Raw genomic sequence first — 18,936 nt, forward strand, 5'->3', positions numbered from 1 at the left:
ATAGGGCAGGCCAGAGGGGACAGTGATACAGGCGGCTGTGATCAGGCTCACCACACAGGCAGGCTCTTTTCTCACTGCTGTAATCAGGTAGAAAGTACGAGAGCCTCAGGACTCGCCCCACCAGGGTCAGGAACAGTTACTACACCTCAACCATCAGGCTGTGCAACAGTACGGGATAACTGCCCTCACCTGCTGTCCATAGACATGCTCCCACAACAAATCATCGTACTGGGACTGTCTCCAAATGAGTGAAATAAGAGGTGGTTTGACTGAGACAGATCACATTCCTGTCTCAGAATTAGAGAAATACAATCTCACAGGATATTTACAGCGGAAGGGCTGGAATGATGTTTCCCATAAGGTGCGGAACCAGCGGTCACAGACTCAAAATCGGAGGACAACTCAGCAGGACTGAGATGAGGAGAAATTTCCTCACCCAGAGTGCAGTGAATCATTGCAATTATCTCCACAAGGTTTCTAAATTTAATAGACATATCCTGGGGTTCAGCGGTGATGGGAAGTTGCAGGAAAGTGGTGCTGAGGTCGAAAGTCAAGCATGTTCTGAGTGAAGGGCTGTAGAGGCGCAATGGGCTGAATGGCCACACCTTCTCTATTTCTTATTTTCTGAAACACGAGTCTACCTTTGTGCCTCACTGTTTCTTGTCCTGTCAGATTGAACAGGGAGTGCTGAGAGCACCGGACATCTATCGGCAGCCGCTGCTGTTATTTCATGTTCTCGTTGTTTATTTGCATTGGCGAAGTTTGTTGTCTTCTGCACTCTGGTTGATCTTTCAGTGATCCAGATATAGTTACCATTCTGTAGCTTTGCTCTGTATGTTTGTAGGAGTTGTAGGTGGTGACTTATATGTACTCTGTTAGTTTTTGGAATAGTCGCTTGGGGAATCTGAAGTGGAGGAGTATTTGGGGCTTATTTAAAATTATACATAGATATTATCCAAACAGTGTTTATTTGACAAGGGTTAATTCTGATATTGAAACTAACTGTTATTTTTGTGGTTTATATCCAGAGAATTTACTTCATCTGTTTTGGGATTTTGAATATGTTAAAACTTTTTGGGTTGATGTTGGTCAATTTATAGATCAATATATTAATGTGGATTTTACTTTTTGTTTTCAAAATGTCTTATTTGGGTTTACGAATAACACCAAATCTCATAGGGATCATTTCTTTATCATAAATCTTTTGTTAATTTACAGCAAATTTTATATCCATAAATGCAATCACAGCAATAAGAAACCTTCATTTATATTTTGATGTCAGACTTCAAACTATACTTTTATACTCTGAAAGCTTCCCATAATCAGAAAGCTGTAAAGACTGTACAAATCTGTCAACGTTTTGGGTTATCTCTGTAAATATTCCTGTTTTGTGACTCCTCTTAGATATAGTTCCTTCTGTCCAACAGTATTTAGAGTGGATTTCCTTGTTTATTTGTATATTTAAAGTTAATAGTTATATATTTGTTGCTGCTTTTGTGTGACTCCCTGGCTTTGTTAGCATATGTTTAGTGTTTCTGTTTTTGATTGTGTTTAATAAAAATTAAAAAAATTTAAAAATAATAATAAAATTTACTTTGAACTTTGAGCCTCGGGGAACTTGCTTTGATTCTGAGAACAAACAGTGACTGACATCTCCATCTTCCGGTAGCAGCCCTCCCGCGGACACACTCACAGCCAATCAGAGAACACCGCTGGGCGGACCGAAGTTTGGAATCGGGAACGAGTGGACCCGGTGAGAGACCCGAGATTGGGAGCAGATCCCCGGGTAAAGGCTGCAACAGCGGCCGGTGTTTTGAATCCTTCCGGTGGCGGAAGTGAAGATTCGGGCGGAGATTCCGTGAGATGTTTCAGCCACACAGAGGGTGCCCGGTCTTTCCCCGCCGTGGATCGGGGCCTATTGTCCGGAGTTTCCTCCCAGTCCTGTCTCCTGCTGCTGGGATACGGGAGCTGGCCCGCAGCGGCTGCCGATGGATCTCTGGAGCTGTGAGCGCTCCCCTGTGCAAAAGGACAGGCTGAAGGTCAAGGGAGAACCAGGCGCAAAGGTAAACTCGGACTTTAGAAAAAGGAAACAGGAGCAGGCCATTCGGCCCTTTGTGTCTGTTCTGCCTTTTACTCAGAACATGCCTGATCTTTGACCTCCGCGCCACTTTCGCGCATCGTTCCCAGTATCGCAGAGCCCCAAAACTTGTCCTTCAAATTTAGAAACCTTGTGGAGAAAATTCCAAAGATTCGCTGCCCTCTGGGTGAGGAAATTCCTCCTCATCTCAGTCGTGCTGAGGTGAACTCGGATTCTGTGACCCCGGTTCCTCACCACAGTCAAAGCAAACATCATTCCTGCCTCTACCCTGTCAATACCCTGTGAGACTGTGTCTGTCTCAGTCAGACGGCCTTTTATTTCTCTAATTCTGAGACGGGCCCAGTCAGTATAATCTCTCCGAGGACATTACCTCACCTCCTAAATCAATCTGGGAAATCTCTTCATTCCCTTCATTCCACAGGCTGACTCCGGGAGGGAGACCAGACCTGTGCACAGTGTTCCATGTACGCTCTCACCAGGACCCCATATACCTTCAGAGGAGATCTTTATTCTTCTATTCAAACCTTCCTTCCCATTCAATGCTCTTCATTTAATATCGAACTCAAACAGTGAACAGACACAACACAGCCTCAGCCATGAATTTAAAGGGCAGGTGTTGCAACAGTTTGAGCTTCATACCGGGGGCCACGGAGCAAGCAGGGTGTCACAAAGGGAGGAATGTGGGAGTGTTGTATGTCTGAGTCCAGCTGTGTGTGTTTGTGTATCAGAATCAGGTTTAATATCACTGGCATATGTGGTGAAATTTGTTCCTTTGTGGCTGCAGTACATTGCAATATTTAGTAATAAAAACTACAGATTACAATTGGAATGTGTAAAATTATAATTAAAATGTAGTGCAAAATGAGAGGGAAAATACTGAGGGGGTGTTCATGGGTTCTTTGTCCATTCAGAAATCTAACTGTGGGGAAGAAGCTGTTCCTGAACCGGTAAGTGTGTCTCCAGGCCCCTGTATATCCTCCTTGATGGTAGCAATGAGAAGAGGTCATGTCCTGGGTGATGGGGGTCCTTAATGATGGATGCCACCTTTTGTGGCATCATCTTTTGAATGTGTCCTGGATGCTGTGGAGTCCAGTGCCCATGAAGGAGCTGGCTGTGTTTACAACTTTCTGCAGCATTTTCGGATCCTGTGCAGTAGCCTCTCCACACCAGGCAGTGATGCAACCAGTTAGAATGCTCTCCACAGTACATCTGTAGAAATTTGCAAGTGTCTTTAGTGACAGACCGATTCACCTCAATCTCTGAATGAAATACAGCCGATGTTGTGCCTTCATTGTAACTGCATCAATATGTTGGGCCCAGGATAGTTCCTCAGAGATGTTGACAGGCAGGAAATGGAAACTGCTCACCCTTTTCACTTCTGATCCCACGATGAGGACTGGTGTGTGTTCCCTCGACTTCCCCTTCCTGAATCCACAATCAATTCCTTTGTCTTCATGATGTTGAGTGCAAGGTTGTTGTTGTGACACCACTCAACTTGCTGATCTATCTCACTCCTGTACTCCTCCTCGTCACCGTCTGAAATTCCAGCAACAATAGTTGTGTCATCGGCAAGTTTATAGATGAGCCTAGACACACAGACGTGGTGTAGACAGAGTAGAGCAGTGGGCTGAGCACGCATCGTTGAGGTGTGCCGGTGTTGATTGTCAGCAAGGAGGAGATGTTATTTCTGATCCACACAGACTGTGGTCTCCTGGTGAGGATCTTGTTACAGAAGGAGGTACAGAGACCCAGGTATTGGAGCTTGTTGATTACAATTGAGGATCTGATTGTGTTGGACGCTGAGCTGTAATCAGCAGCCTGACTTGTGTATTGCTATTGTGCAGCTAATCTAAGGCCGAGTGGAGAGCCAGTGAGATTGCATCTGCTGTAGACATATTGTGGCAATCGGCAAATTGCAGTGGGTCCAGGTCCATGCACAGGCAGTTGATTCTATACATGACCAAACCTTCAAAGCACTTCATCAATGCTGTGTGTCTGTGTGTGAGCGTGCACGCTTGAAACAGTGATCCCAGTTTGATTCAGGAATCTTTCCTGTAGCTGGGGTACATCAGAAGAGGGGTCATAGTGATGGGACGATCATTCCGATCAGAGCCAAATAGCTTAGCCAGTAAATGCTGAATCTTTAGAAATTACAAATCACATGTGTGTTTGAGAGAGTATTTACAGATTTAATTGTAGAATTCAAAATTTACCAAGTAAATTTATTCTCTAAGTACACACATGTCACCATGTTCAATCCTGAGATTGTTTTTTTCGGACAAACTCAGTAAATCCAAGAATCATGATTGAATCAATTAAAGCCCGAACCCAACATCGTGGATAAAATACAATGTGCCAAAGACAACATTCTGTGCAAATATTAAAGAGAAAATAATAAGTAAGAAATAATTATCATGAACAGGAGATGAAGAATCTGTGAATGTGTCCATTGGTTATAGGAACAGCTCAGTGATGGGGCAATTGAATTTGAGTAAGATTATCCCCTCTGTTTGAAGAACTTGATGTTTGAAGGGTGATAACAGTTCCTGAACCTGGTGGTGTGGGTCCTGAGACGCCTGCATTTCTTCCTGATGGCATCAGTGAGAAGAGATCATGTGCCACTTGGTGGGCTCCTTGATAATAGATGTAGCTTTCCTATGACAGCGCACCAGAGAAATGTGCGCAGTGGTGGGGAGGGTTTTACCCGTGATGTACTGGGCCGTATCTACTACTTTCTGTAGGATTTTCCTTTCAAGGGCTTTGGTGTTTCCATACCAGGCCATGATGTAACCACTGAACATATTCTCCACACACATCTGTAGAAGTTTCTCAAGGTTGTAGATGTCATGCTGAATCTTTGCAAGCTTCTAAGGAAATGGAGATGTTGCTGTGCTTTCTTCGTAATTGCACTTCCATGCTGGGCTCAAGACAGATCCTGGAAAGTGATGACATTGAGGAATTTAACGTTGCTGACCCTCTCCGCCTTTGATCTCTGATGAGGACTGGCTCACGGATCTCCTGTTTCCGCCTCCTGAAGTCAATAATCAGCTCCTGGCTCTTGCTGACGTTAAATGAGAGGTTGCTTTAAGACCATACGATATAGGAGCAGAATTAGGCCATCTGGCCCATCGAGTCTGTTCCGCCATTTCATTTTAGCTGATCCAATTTCACTCTTGGCCCCAATCTCCTGCCTTCTCCTGGTAGCCCATCATGCCCTGATCAATCAAGAAACTATCAACCTCTGCCTTAAGTGCATATGAAGATTTGGCCTCCACAGCTGCCAATGGTTCACGATCCATAGAGTCCATAGATTCATTACTCTCTGGCTAAAGGAATTCCTCCTCGTCTCCATTCTAAAGACACCTCTCTATTCTGAGGCTGTGTCCTTTGGTCTTAGACTCTCCCAACATAGGAAACATCCTCTCCATATCCACTCTATTAATCCTTTCACTATTTGATATATTTCAATTAGGTCTCCTCTCATTCTTTTGAATTCCAATCAACACAGGCCCAGAGCCATCAAATACTCTTCATATGACAACACGTTTAATTTGGGAATCATTTACGTGAATCTCCTTTGGACACTCTCCCGTTTCAGCACATCTTTTCTAAGATAAGGAGTCCAAAACTGCTCACAGTACTCCCAGTGAAGCCTCACCAGTGCTTACAAATTTTTCAGCATTACATCCCTGCGTTTATATTCCATTCCTCTTGAAATGAATGCTGACATTACATTTGCCTTCTTCACCACAGACTCAATCTGCAAATTCACCTTTAGGGACTATTTGGAAAATAGTCAGCCCTTTCATTTCTGCTACCAAAGTGCATGTTGATACCCTTTGCTGACACTGTATTCCATCTGACACTTCTTTGCCCATTCTCCTCATCTGTTGAAGACCTTCCATAGCCTCTCTATTTCCTTAAAATGACCTGACCCTCAACCATCTTCATATCGTCTGAAAACTTTGCAGCAAGGTCATCAGTTTCATCATGCACATCACTGACACTTAACATAAAGAGTATCAGTCCCAACACAGACCACTGTGGAACCCACTCGTCAAGAGGCTCCCTTTATACCCACTCTTTGCTTCCTCTCAATCAGCCACCGCTCTGTCCATGCTGGAATCTTTCCTGTAATACCATGGGCTCGTGGGTTGTTAAAGCAGCTTCATGTGAGGCATCATGTCAAAAGCCGTATGAAAATCCAGGTGAACAACATCAATCGATTCTACTTTGTCTATCCTGCTTGTTATTTCTTAAAATAATTTCAACAGGTTTGTCAGGCAAGATTTTCCCTTCAGGAAACCATGCTGACTATGGCCTATTTCATCTTGTGACACGGTACTCTCAGACCTCATCATTAAAAATCGACTCCAGCATTTCCCCAATCACTGAGGAGAGACTAACTGGCCTATAGTTTCCTTTCTTCTGCCTCTCTCCCTTCTTGAAGAGTGGAGTGACATTTACAATTTTCCATTCTTGCCAAACTATTCCAGAACCTTGTGATTCTTGAATGTTCATTACTAATGGGTCCACAATCTTTTTAGCCACCTCTTTCAGAACCCTGGGGTGTACACCATCTGGGTCACGTGACTTATCTAACTTGGCCTTTCAGTTTCTCAAGAACCTTCACTCTGGTTCTGGTAACTTTGCAAACTTCTGACTCCTGACACCTGGAAGTTCCACCATTATGCTGGTGTCTTCCTTAGTGAAGACAGACACAACATACTTATTCAGTTTGTCTGCCATTTCCTTGTCTCCCGTCACTGCCTCTCCAGCATCGTTTTCCAGCCACCCGAGACTTTATATTAGATAAAAAGTGGGGTGCGTGTGCTTTAATTGGACATTGCACCAATACACCAGACAAATCTGAAAATGTAACTCATCTGATGGATTATATTTGAGAGGCAGCAGATAGAATGAGAGAAGTGGGAGAGCAGTTCCACAATGATAACCCCTCAGGAAGCCGGTGGCCATTTGGGACTCTGGGAGGATGGTGGGATACTGGTTTACATTGTACATTTCCACAATGATAACCCCTCAGGAAGCCGGTGGCCATTTGGGACTCTGGGAGGATGGTGGGATAGTGGTTTACATTGTACAGTTCCACAATGATAACCACTCAGGAAGCCGGTGGCCATTTGGGACTCTGGGAGGATGGTGGGATACTGGTTTACATTGTACATTTCCACAATGATAACCCGTCAGGAAGCCGGTGGCCATTTGGGACTCTGGGAGGATGGTGGGATACTGGTTTACATTGTACAGTTCCACAATGATAACCCCTCACGAAGCCGGTGGCCATTTGGGACTCTGGGAGGATGGTGGGATACTGTTTTACATTGTACAGTTCCACAATGATAACCCCTCAGGAAGCCGGTGGCCATTTGGGGCTCTGGGAGGATGGTGGGATATTGGTTTACATTGTACAGTTCCACAATGATAACCCCTCAGGAAGCCGGTGGCCATTTGGGACTCTGGGAGCATGGTGGGATACTGGTTTACATTGTACAGTTCCACCACTACAACCCCTCAGGAAGCTATTTTGGGAATCTGGATGAGAGAATACCGTTTTACATTATGGAATAACCATCAGAGTAATAATAATCAGATTATGATTATTTTACTCTTCCATGTGACCGAAATGAGGGGACATCAGGGTTCCGGGTACTCATAGGTAATGGGTGGGATATAAGGGAAAGGAAAGCCTTGAGATCTGAAGTATTTCCGCCTTAAAGACATCATTCACTTCGTAAGTCCTGATAATATTGGATGTCTGTTGTCATGGGACAACAAAGAGGAGGGAATGGGGAAATATGTACTGAACTTTGCATTTTAATGTAAGAATCTGATGAGAGAAAATGGAGCTGTACAGACCCCGGAGTGCTGAGCTAGTAAATGCGATATATGTAGGTGACTAAAGTAGCCGGAGGAAACGACAAGAAATGTGCTCACTAAAGGAACTCGTGACTGCAAACACTGAACGCTGTGCAGAAATGAGGAAGTAGCGGAGACGACTCAACCGGAGATGGCAGCAACAACAAATGTATCGGGAACACGGAGCTCGCTGGGAACAGTAACCTCGTCTCGTTCTTATGTACAGAAGGAATATTTTGTAAACGATGTGTTTGAAGTCCCCTCCCATCCCTGGTGAGAATGGAGGTGAACTTACCCCCTGCAGGTAATAAAGAATAAAGCTGCTTGATGAAGAAACACTCAGTGTTGGGATTGTGTTCCGTGAGTCTCAGCAGAGAGATACTTGACAAGGGGTTAAGGGTGAAAGGTGGGGTGTTTATGGGGCACATGAGGGGATTCCTCTTCACTCAGAGGGTCACTGGAGTGTGAAATGAGCTTCACCCACCCACAAAACGTCTGCCCCCGAATGAGGTGGAGCCCAAATGGCGGGTCCCTCAAATGAGCTGCTGCCAACTGGAGACCGGGGTCTTCGGGCTGGTTTGTTGCCACCAGAGAACATGATGTGTGCCCCTGGTGATGGACACACTGACGGTAGGTGTCGGCGCTTGGGGGGAGGGCAGTGTTGTACTTGTACGGGTGGGTAGAGATATCTCAGAGCCAGTAGATGCCAGACAAGGGCTCGTCCTTTATTCGGGGAAGTGCTGGTACCAGTTGTAACGGGGTTTACCCGACGGTGCAGTCTGGGAGGTCAGGGACTGGGCCGTCTCCAGTGCCAGAACAGTCACTCTCGGCTGAGCCTGGAGTGGGAGCAGGGACGTTCAGATGTTCAGATAACGGACATGAAGGTCCAAACCCGGGGAGACGCCATTGTCAAATTTCACCAAGAAACAATCAGGCCAAACAACTTCAGGCAGAACTGGTCAGGATGACAAACAGACATCAGTACACAGGAATGACAACTTTGAAAATCAGAAATAAACCAATGTAAAAACAAATTTAAAACCAGCTTCTTTGCCTCTGGATGGGTGGAATGGAAATGGTCCCGAGGCAAAGGAGGTGGTTTCACACCGTCTGCACGACTCAGTCGCCCCATTGAAGGAGTGGCAGTGGCGATTGAGTTCGCACTGAGAGGGGGATTGGATACCGAGGGACAGGCCTGATGAGGATCGGTTTGATTGCCGAGGGGATCTGCTGTCTTGTCTTGTGGACTGGCCACTCACGGCTTCCTCAACGGCTCAGACACTGAAAGCCCGTGTTTCCCTGACCTCCCCGGGTCCAGGCAGTCTCGTCCCCGGGGAGATGAAATAGAAAGTAAATTCACTCGCTTACAACTGGGCAACGATATGTGTTAATTATTTGGAGAATGCAGATCAAACAGTTAGTGAGGTTGTGGATGTCACCAAAACCGGTGTGTGGAGAAAGTGAGGGTTGTCTAAGGTTACAGTGGGATCGAGACCAGTTGGGAAAGTGGGCCGAGGAATTGCAGGTGGATCTTAGCTGTCACTCAGAAACAGTTCTTCAGGGGGTCAAAGACGACGGAGACACGAAAGAGAGCTTTTCTTGGGCTCTGGATTCAAACAGACAAGACTGGTGCGCTCGTTCATCTCGTTTGAAGGTACCACGGCAGAATATAAGTTGTTGCTCCGCCACCCTGAGGGTGCAGTCATCAATTAGGAGCAACTTCGCACCATCCTCCACAAGTGTGACTTTTAATTCTTCATTCCCAGTCCTGTTCCGCCGTGTCGATTCATGCACTCCTCTTGTGCCAAGATGAGCTCCCCTCCCCCCGCCCCCCGGGTGGAGGAGCAACACATTATATTCCGTCACATTATATACCCTCCAATCTGATGGCATGAACATCGATTTCCACTCAGGAGAACAAATTACCGTCACCCTCCTCTATGCCCCACTCTGACCTTGTACTTCTTCTCACCTGCCTACACTCCTCCCGGGACCCTCCTCCTGCCCTCTCTCTGGTCCACTCTCCTGTCCTATCAGATTCTTTATTCTCCAGCCCACCCCTTCTTGACCTTTCCCACCCACCCGGCGTCAGCTTCCAGCTCACCTCTTCCCCTCCCTCTCCACATTTTTATTCTGGCATCTTCCCCCGTGCTTCTCTGCCTTGCAGAAGGCTTTCGGCCAAAAAGCGCCGACTGTTTATAATTTTCTATAGATGCTGCCTGAGGTGCTGAGTTCCTGCAGCGTTTTGTGTGAGTCGCTTTGGATTTCCAGCATTTGCAGACTTTCTCCTGTCAGTTCCAGAAATCGCCGACCGTGACCAGGTGATCACATGCGCATGCGTAAGGGTTGCGGGGAGTTTCGCGCGTGCGTACGGTGGACAAAAGGCTCGGAGATTCGTCGGCAGGTAGGAGAGAGAATCCGGGCGGATTATTATCGGTACCGGCGTCCGAACCGCGACTGAAATCCAATTACTGTGAACTCCGGACACACCTTTCCTCCGCACCCCGGCACAGTCCAAGTCCTTTCCCTCTGTCTCTACGAGGGCTCCGGGGAACTTTCTGCTGAGCAGCGAAGGCGCTGGAGCCGTGGCGGATAGATGGGTCTCTTCTTCGTGGGGCTTTCTGGGTAAAGAAGCAGCCATAGATGACAGGGGCAGCGTTTCACCGTTAGCCCGTAGGCCGTATTTGGAATCGCAAGGGGAGGGAAGGGGAGTAGATGGATCACTCGGGCACCACCGAGCACTGAGGAGCTGACCTTCCAGTCACTGAAAATGTCAATTTGTACTGCATGAAAATAACAAAACAAAATCCTTACATCAGTTTTAGTCCTTGTGGAAATCACCTTTGTTCCATCTTAATCTGGACCTTTCTAGCTGTGAGAACATGTTTAATACCATTCGCTTTGAGTACATAATGATACCAATTACCTTTGGCCTGGGTAACGTGACCTGTAGCGTTCTCATCACAAATATGCCACACACCAATGAGAACGAGTACTGCCCTCCCCATCATGTTCATTGGCATTGCCTCTGATGGGCTCTCCACCGTCAATCACCTGTGCGGAGGGGCAGAGTAATTTGAAACTCTCCAGGGTTTGCCATGTAACATCACATGCTCTTTGTAGTGCTGTCATACATGACCAGAACTTGAAATAATACCAATGTTTTCTCTAATTTAATTTGCTCCCAATGTATGGACCGACCATTTGTCTAAAAGTTAAATGTTTACACAGCCTGAAAACAGCACGGTATCAACAAAATACCAGCTGTGCAGCAACAAAGGCTCTCTGTGTGGGAACATTTCAGTTACTGCGCAGCTCAGAATAATATGGGACAGAGAATAATACTAATGGAAGGAATCAGACTGGGCCAAGTCACAGATTGAATGTCCCATTCTCACACAGACAGGAAGACTGTCGGGGAATTAGATGGACAGACCAGTTGCTGGCACCATGAACAGTTAGAAGGTGAGTTCTTCCCCCAACTTGGGTTGAACCTCCCTGTAACAGTGTGATGTCAGAGCTCAGAGTGGAGACTAAAATTATCTCATAATATATCGGCTGTGAAAATTAATCAGATACAGGAGCAGAATGAGGTCGTTTGGCCCATCGAGTCTGCTCCACCATTTCATTACAGCTGATCCATTTCCCTCTCAGCCCCACTCTCCTGCCTTCTCCCCATATCCCTTCCTGCCCTGACTAATCAAGAATCCATCACCCTCTTCCCTAAAATATACCCAATTACTTGGCCTCCAGAGCAACTCATAACAACAAATTCCACAGATTCACCACACACCGGTTAAAGAAATACCTCCTCATCTCCATTCTGAAAGAACAAAGCTCGATTTTGAGGCTGTGTCCTCTGGTCTTAGACTCCCCCACTCTGGTAAACATACTCTCCACATCCACTCTATCGAGACTACTCAATGTTCGATAGATTTCAATGAGGGCCCCTTCATTATTCTGAACTCCAGTGAGTAGAGGCCCCGAGCCATCAAATGTTCTTCATCTGGCAAACCTTATAATTACAGAAATATTTTTGTAAACTTCCTTTGAACGCTCTGCAATGTAAGCACATCTGTTCTACTTAAAGGGCCTGAATCTGCTCTCAACAGTCCAAGTGAGGCCACACTTTATAAATACTCAACAACACATCCTTGCTTTTATATTCTCGTACTCTTCAACATTATTTCCTCTCTATTGAGAAAACAGTCTGCACTCATTGTTTCTAACAAAGTGGATGACCATACACTTCTCTGAATGATGACTTTCACTCATTGATGTCTTCTGTAAATCTTTTTTTCAGGTTAGAAATGGCAAAAATTGTGTACGGGAATATTAAACAGAACAACATGTCAGTTTGCTGTCTCTGCCCAGATATTAAAGGAGTTACTAGATATTTAACAATATATCTCTGTTGATCCTCGGAGATGAAGAATTATTTCATCACAGCTGAATAAGTGCTTTGTGTCTGAAATGAAGTTTTCTGTTGTAACTCACTGAAATCCACTGGAATCGGGGTGCTGAGAACACACCGGCATTTGTTCACTGGAGATCAGTTCTTCAACTCATTGATTGTGCAACGGGTTTACTACATCTGACATTTGACTTATGAATTGACAAAGAACTGTGGGAAGGGATTCACTCTTCATTCACTCATCTGACCTCCATGCACAACAGCGAGTTCACACTGATAAGATGTCGTTCACCTGCGCTGATTGTGCGAAGGGATTCACTCGGTCATCCAGCCTACTGACACACCAGCGAGTTCACACTGATGAGAAGCTGTTCACCTGCTCAGACTGTGGGAAGGGATTCACTCAGTCATCGCAACTGCAGAGACACCAGTCACTTCACACTGGGGAGAAGCCGTTCACCTGCTCACACTGTGGGAAGGGATTCACTTGGTCATCTGAACTGAAGATACATCAGCGAACTCACACTGGGGAGAGGCCATTTACTTGTTCAGACTGTGGGAAAGGGTTTATTCGGTCATCTCAACTGAAGGTACATCAGCGAATTCACACTGGGGAGAGGCCGTTTACCTGCTCAGTCTGTGGGAAAGGATTCACTCAGTCATCTGTACTGAAGGAGCATCAGCAAATTCATTCTGGGGAGAGACCGTTCACCTGCTCAGACTGTGGGAAAGGATTCACTCAGTCATTTGTACTGAAGGTACATCAACGAATTCACACTGGGGAGAGACCATTCACCTGCTCAGACTGTGGGAAGAAATTCACTGACTCATCCAGGCTACAGGCCCATCGGCGTGTTCATACTGGAGAGAGGCCGTTCACCTGTTCAGACTGTGGGAAGGCATTTACTCGGTCATCTCAAGGGATGGTACATCAGCGAATTCACACTGGGGAGAGGCCATTTTCCTGCTCTGAATGTGGGAAGAGATTCATTCATTTATCTGGCCTACAGGTGTATCAGCGAGTCCACACTGGAGAGAGGTCATTCACCTGCTCAGACTGTGGGAAGTCCTTTATTCGATCAGTTGAACTGAAGACACATCAGCGAATTCACACTGGAGAGAGGCCGTTCACTTGCTCAGACTGTGGGAAAGGGTTTATTCGGTCATATCAACTGAAGGTGCATCAGCGAGTTCACACTGGGGAGAGACCGTTCACCTGCTCAGACTGTGGAAGGGGATTTACTCAGTCAGCTCAACTGATGATACATCAGCGTATTCACACTGGGGAGAGGCCGTACACCTGCTCTGAATGTGGAAAGAGATTCAGTCAGTCATCCGACTTACAGACACACCGACGAGTCCACACTGGGGAGAAGCCATTCTCCTGCTCCCAATGTGGGAAGAGATTCTCTCAGTTATCCCACCTTGTGACGCACTACCGAGTTCACACTGGGGAAACTGTTTAAACAGGCGACAGGCTACAGGCTGGATATTTCACCATCACAGTTACTGAATCAAGTTCAAAAGTGACTGTTGGTGCCGAACTCGGCAATTACTGCTGCTGTTTATCAAACCCAGTTCCGCACTCTGGTCACTGGGTGTGGGAGTATTCCTCGGCTAATGTTCAAGTTTAATGGGACTGGAGTTTAATGGTTTGGATCTGTGACACAGAAATCAGTTCTCATTTAAATTCTGACCACATTGACAGAATCTCCTTTCTCTCCCCTGACTATCATCTCCTATAACTACTGCAAAGCCTGAATTTACACTTCCCTATTGAGCATCAGAGCTGACAGTGCTACCGGCCTTCCTGTTGCTGCCGTGCCCCAATGGGTCAACCACCACCCACCCAGCAGTATCCAACAAGGTGTTCTGCTGAGGAGAATGCCCACAGGACAGCCCTGCACTGTCTCCCTAATCACCCTTACCTCTGCTGGTGGTCACGCTTCTCCTATCCGAAGCTTGTACTCTGGTGTGGCCATATCTTCAGATGTTTCTTTTCAAATATTGTTGTTGTTGTTGTTGTTGTTATTATTATTATTATTATTATTATTATTATTATTATTATTATTATTATTATTATTATTATTATTATTATTCAAAAATAACACAGGTACATTGAAGTAACAACTCGCACAATCCCTCAAAACAAATTATCTTAAAGATTGAACATTTTTGTGAATTAAAAAACCCTACTAAGCAAGAAAAGTGTGAGAAAAAAGAAACCCATTGGGGGTACAACCCCGGAGCCATGCGTCATACAGAAAGCTTCTAAAAATAAACATCAAACCGCCAACAAGAAAGATATATTTCAAAGGTTCGACTTCTAATTTTTTCCAAGCTAAGGCACAGCATCACTTGAGTGAACCATTATGACAAAATAAGAGCTGATATGTCCTTCCATTTCAACAAGATGACCCTCCTAGCTATCAATGTAACAAACGCAATAACATGTTGGTCAGACATAGAAATACCATGGATATTTGGAGGAATTATTCCAAAAAGCACAGTCAATTTATTAGGTTGTAAGTTGATTCTGAGTGTTTTTGAAATTGTCGAAAAGACTGACTTCCAAAACTATTTTAATATAGAACATGACCAGAACATATGTGTCAGTGTAGCTATCTCAGTTTTACATCTATCACAATACTTGTCAACATTGGGAAATATTATAGAAAGTCTCTCCTTCGACAAATGGTAACGATGTACAATTTTAATTTGAATCAGTGAATGACTAGCACAGATCGAAGAAGCTTCAGAATCCGTGTCCAATCCTCCCATATCAACGTCAAACTGAGTTCCTTCTCCCAATCTTGTTTAATCTTAAGTAAAGGACGCTTATCCCATTGTAATAATAAATTATAAATTCTTCTAATAGAACCTTTCATCGAAGGGTTCTTATTCATAATAGTCTCTAATAAGTCAGCCTCCAATATGTAAGGAAAATTACTTAAATATTTTTGAAACAATATCTAACTTGAAGGTATGTAAAAAGTATGAATATGAGAGAGAATATTTATCGACTAATTGTTCAAAAGACATCATTCTGCCTTCTTTAAATAAATCTAAAAAAGTAGTAATACCTTTATTTTTCCAAAGTAAAAAAAAAAATTGGATCGCTCCAGGAAGGTTTAAAAAAGTGATTACGATAAATTATACTACAAAGTTTAAATTTTTTAAGATTTAAAAAATTGTGGAACTGGAGCCAAATTTGCAAAGAGTGCTTAACCACAAGATATAGGTTTAAATTAGCAACTTTAGCTAATTGTATAGGTAGAGCAACTCCTAATAACAGAGTTAAATAACACTGTTTCACAACTCTCAGTTCCAGGTTTACCCAAATTGGCCGATCATTCCTATCACCGTAATATAAGCAAAAGGACACATATCGCAAATTAACAGCCCAATAGTAAATTCTTAGATTAGGGAAAGCGAAACATCCGTCGTTTTGTAAATGACATATACTAATTCCTGGTCTTCTATTATCACAAATAAAAGATTGAATAATAGAACCAATCCCATCAAAATCCCCTGATAGCTGAAAAAAGGGAGACCTACAGTTATTAGTGACAACAGTGGCAATAGGAACTTTATATATCATTTTAATCCAATTATTAAAATTAATACCAATACCAAATGTTTCTAAGACATTAAGTAAATATTTCCATTTAACTCGATCAAATTCTTTTTCAGTATCCAAAGATACAATGCATTGTAGAGTTTTAGAAGCGGGCGAATATATAATGTTAGATAGTCTCGGAACATTTGAAAAAGAATAACGACCCTTTATAAAGCCTGTTTGATCTTTCAAAATGATTTTACCCACAGACTCTCCAACCGATTGCCATTATCTTTGACAGAATCTTAGCATCTACATTCAATAATGAAATAGGTCTGTATGAGGCGCAGTCAGTAGGATCTTTATCCTTTTTGAGGATTAAAGAAATAGAAGCCTCATAAAAAGTAGAGGGAAAATCAGTTTTCACAAAAGAATCTTTAAGAATCTCCAAGATATATAGAGAAAGCAATTTTCCAATTTTTTATAATATTCTACAGGATAACCATAAAGTCCCGGAGCCTTACCAGATTGCATTGAAAAAATAGCTTTATGAATTTCGGATTCAGTAATTTGGGCATCCTAATGACCTAATGGTCTTCATAATGACCCTTACCTCTGCTGGTGGTCACGCATCTCCTATCCGAGGCTTGTACTCTGGGTGTGGCCACCTCTTCAGATGTCTCATTGATAGTATCTTCAGGCTCCCGAATGTTCTTGAGTACATCCAACTCCCTGAACCAGTCAGTCCGGCGCTGTGATTGGGTGCACTTCCTCCAAATAGTCATCGGAAAACTGTCAGATATCCAGAATTCCCACATCTGACTGGAGGAGCATCCCATCCTGACTGTTCTGCACCAAAATACACCACTTTGGGTCAGGAACGAATTAACATATGCAAGAAAACATCAAACGTGAATGGGTCAATGACAGTAGAAGTAGAGTGTTCAATTATCTGTGTTCTTGCCATGAGGTCAAAGGGATAGATGCTGCCATTTTGTGAAACTGCTGTGTAACCCCCATTTTGTGAACTTATTGATGAACTGATTGCTATGGGATAACCTAATCAGATCAACCAAACAAGAGGTTTCCGGTTTCCCATTCTAAGCCTGAAATCACTCTCAGATAAACTGTGTATGATGTCCAATGTCAGGTTTGCCGAATTAATCTCGTTATCTCTGAACCTGAAGTCACTCTGAGATAAGGTGTGTATTATGTACAGTGGCAGGTTTGCAGAAGGAATCTCGTTATTTCTGCCGAGTGTCTGAACCAGAGCTGAAGACAATAAAAGAAGTCACCTTCGGCATGAAGTTGTGTAGCCCTTGGACTACATCCAATGGAAATCTGTTAGTCATCAGCCTGATGGACTTCAGCCAACAAAAATTACATGCATCCTCTGAACTGATGTGTTCAACAAGTTAAGAGTTCCAAATGCAAAGGTGTGATAACTCCTGAGACTAACCATCACAAGGAAGAACCCCCATGGAAGGGACTGGAGAAGAAATGATCGATCATTTGGACAAAATGGGATCCCCTGTTTCAGTGTTGTGAATTTGAGAAGTGTTCTGGGTGTGTATTAGTACAGAGGGAACAGTGGAATTCATCTTTTAAGTTGTTAGCCTGTGTTCAACATAGTTACTTTGTTGTTTGTGCAGGAGCAATAAAGTGCGAGCTTTGATTAATTACGAGTTGCCTGGTGAGTTTCCAAACTGATATCAGTTGATGAACGGTGAACATATTTTGGCGCCCTGGGGTGCACTCGAAAAGAAAGAAAAGTGGTCTGGGACCCTGGTGACGAGTTGTAATGTGATGTTTGTTGGATGATCTAATTGAAGTGAAGAGAGAAAAAACTGAAAGTGGCAGAGGAATGGTGTAAGTGTAGGGAAGAGAGAGGATAAAAATGAAATTCTGAGGGAGCAGGGTCAGGTGAATTTGTTCCACATGAGTCAGTTTCAGGCTCAGTGTGAAGCGTTAACAAGAGAACATGAGAAAACTGAAGAGGAGTATAAACAGGCGGATACAGAATTAGAGAAAGGAAAAGTCAGGGTCGGGATTTACGGCTGTTGTGAATGTCATGAAGAAATCGGCAACTGAGAGGAAAGACTGTGCTGATCGCAAGTGTTTAAAACAGATGGAAAACCTGCAAAGTGAACTCTCAGCTCGGAGAGGAGTGATATGTGCGAGGAGAGAAGAGCGTATGAAGAGACGCTTGTATCACACACCGGGTTGCTCTCTTCAGTCACCCGATGAGGTAATCGTAGCCTTTGGCCAGGGGCAGATATGGTCAGGTAATGCCCAACCTTCATAGAGTGTTTCAACCCTTAACCACTACACTGTCCAGCTGGTGGATCAGAAGTGAGGGCCAAGTCACTGCCCATCTGTTCCTGACCTCCAGCTCAACCCCTCTCTCTAGCTCCATACCCAGTCAGGGGCTCTTTCTGCTTCCTCCCCCATCCTGCCAGCTGCTTGCTTCTTGCTCTTTTCATCAAGGCCCAGCACAGACAGCAACCTCCATGCTGGCCGTGCCGGGAACCCACTACAGTCGATCTCCATGAGGAACAGCCACGTCTGCCATCCTCTGTCCCTGCACTCCGGGACTAACAGTGTAAAAACCAGGATTACTGGGGAAGTGGCCCGCCTCCCAGCAGATTTTTCCGAGAGTGGGTGGAACCTTCAACACTCAGTGCCCCAATGGCGCCTGTAGTAATGGAGGGACTGCAGGACACACCAGAGCCGGGGGTGTGGGGCGTGTGTGACACGGTATTCTGTCCCTTTGACGTTTCCCAATTGAGTGCTGGAGTGGTGAATGAGAGATGATTCTCGGAAACTTTCCCGGTGCATTCAGCAGACAGGGTAACTCTCGGTTTATATGAAACGGAGGAGGGGAAGCTAACCCTTCTCTGTCTAACTTCAGCTTTCCCTTCAGCCCTGCCGGAGGAACAGGCACCCGCCCAGGGGACACGAGGTGATTTACAGAAGGCACCATTAGAA

The 18,936-nt window shown here is 44.6% G+C and overlaps 1 long non-coding RNA gene across 1 annotated transcript in view; it reads left to right on the forward strand.

The window, feature by feature from the left end:
• Nucleotides 1-2,001: 2,001 nt before the first annotated feature.
• Nucleotides 2,002-18,936, forward strand: part of LOC140722671 (uncharacterized) — an 88,945-nt gene continuing 72,010 nt past the window's right edge. Inside the window, exon 1 of the long non-coding RNA XR_012097710.1 lies at nucleotides 2,002-2,063. This is a non-coding gene — a long non-coding RNA (uncharacterized lncRNA). The remainder of the gene's footprint in view (nucleotides 2,064-18,936) is intronic.

Source organism: Hemitrygon akajei, unplaced genomic scaffold (genome assembly GCF_048418815.1).
Source record: "Hemitrygon akajei unplaced genomic scaffold, sHemAka1.3 Scf000083, whole genome shotgun sequence".
In the NCBI taxonomy this organism is placed as follows: Eukaryota; Metazoa; Chordata; class Chondrichthyes; order Myliobatiformes; family Dasyatidae; genus Hemitrygon; species Hemitrygon akajei.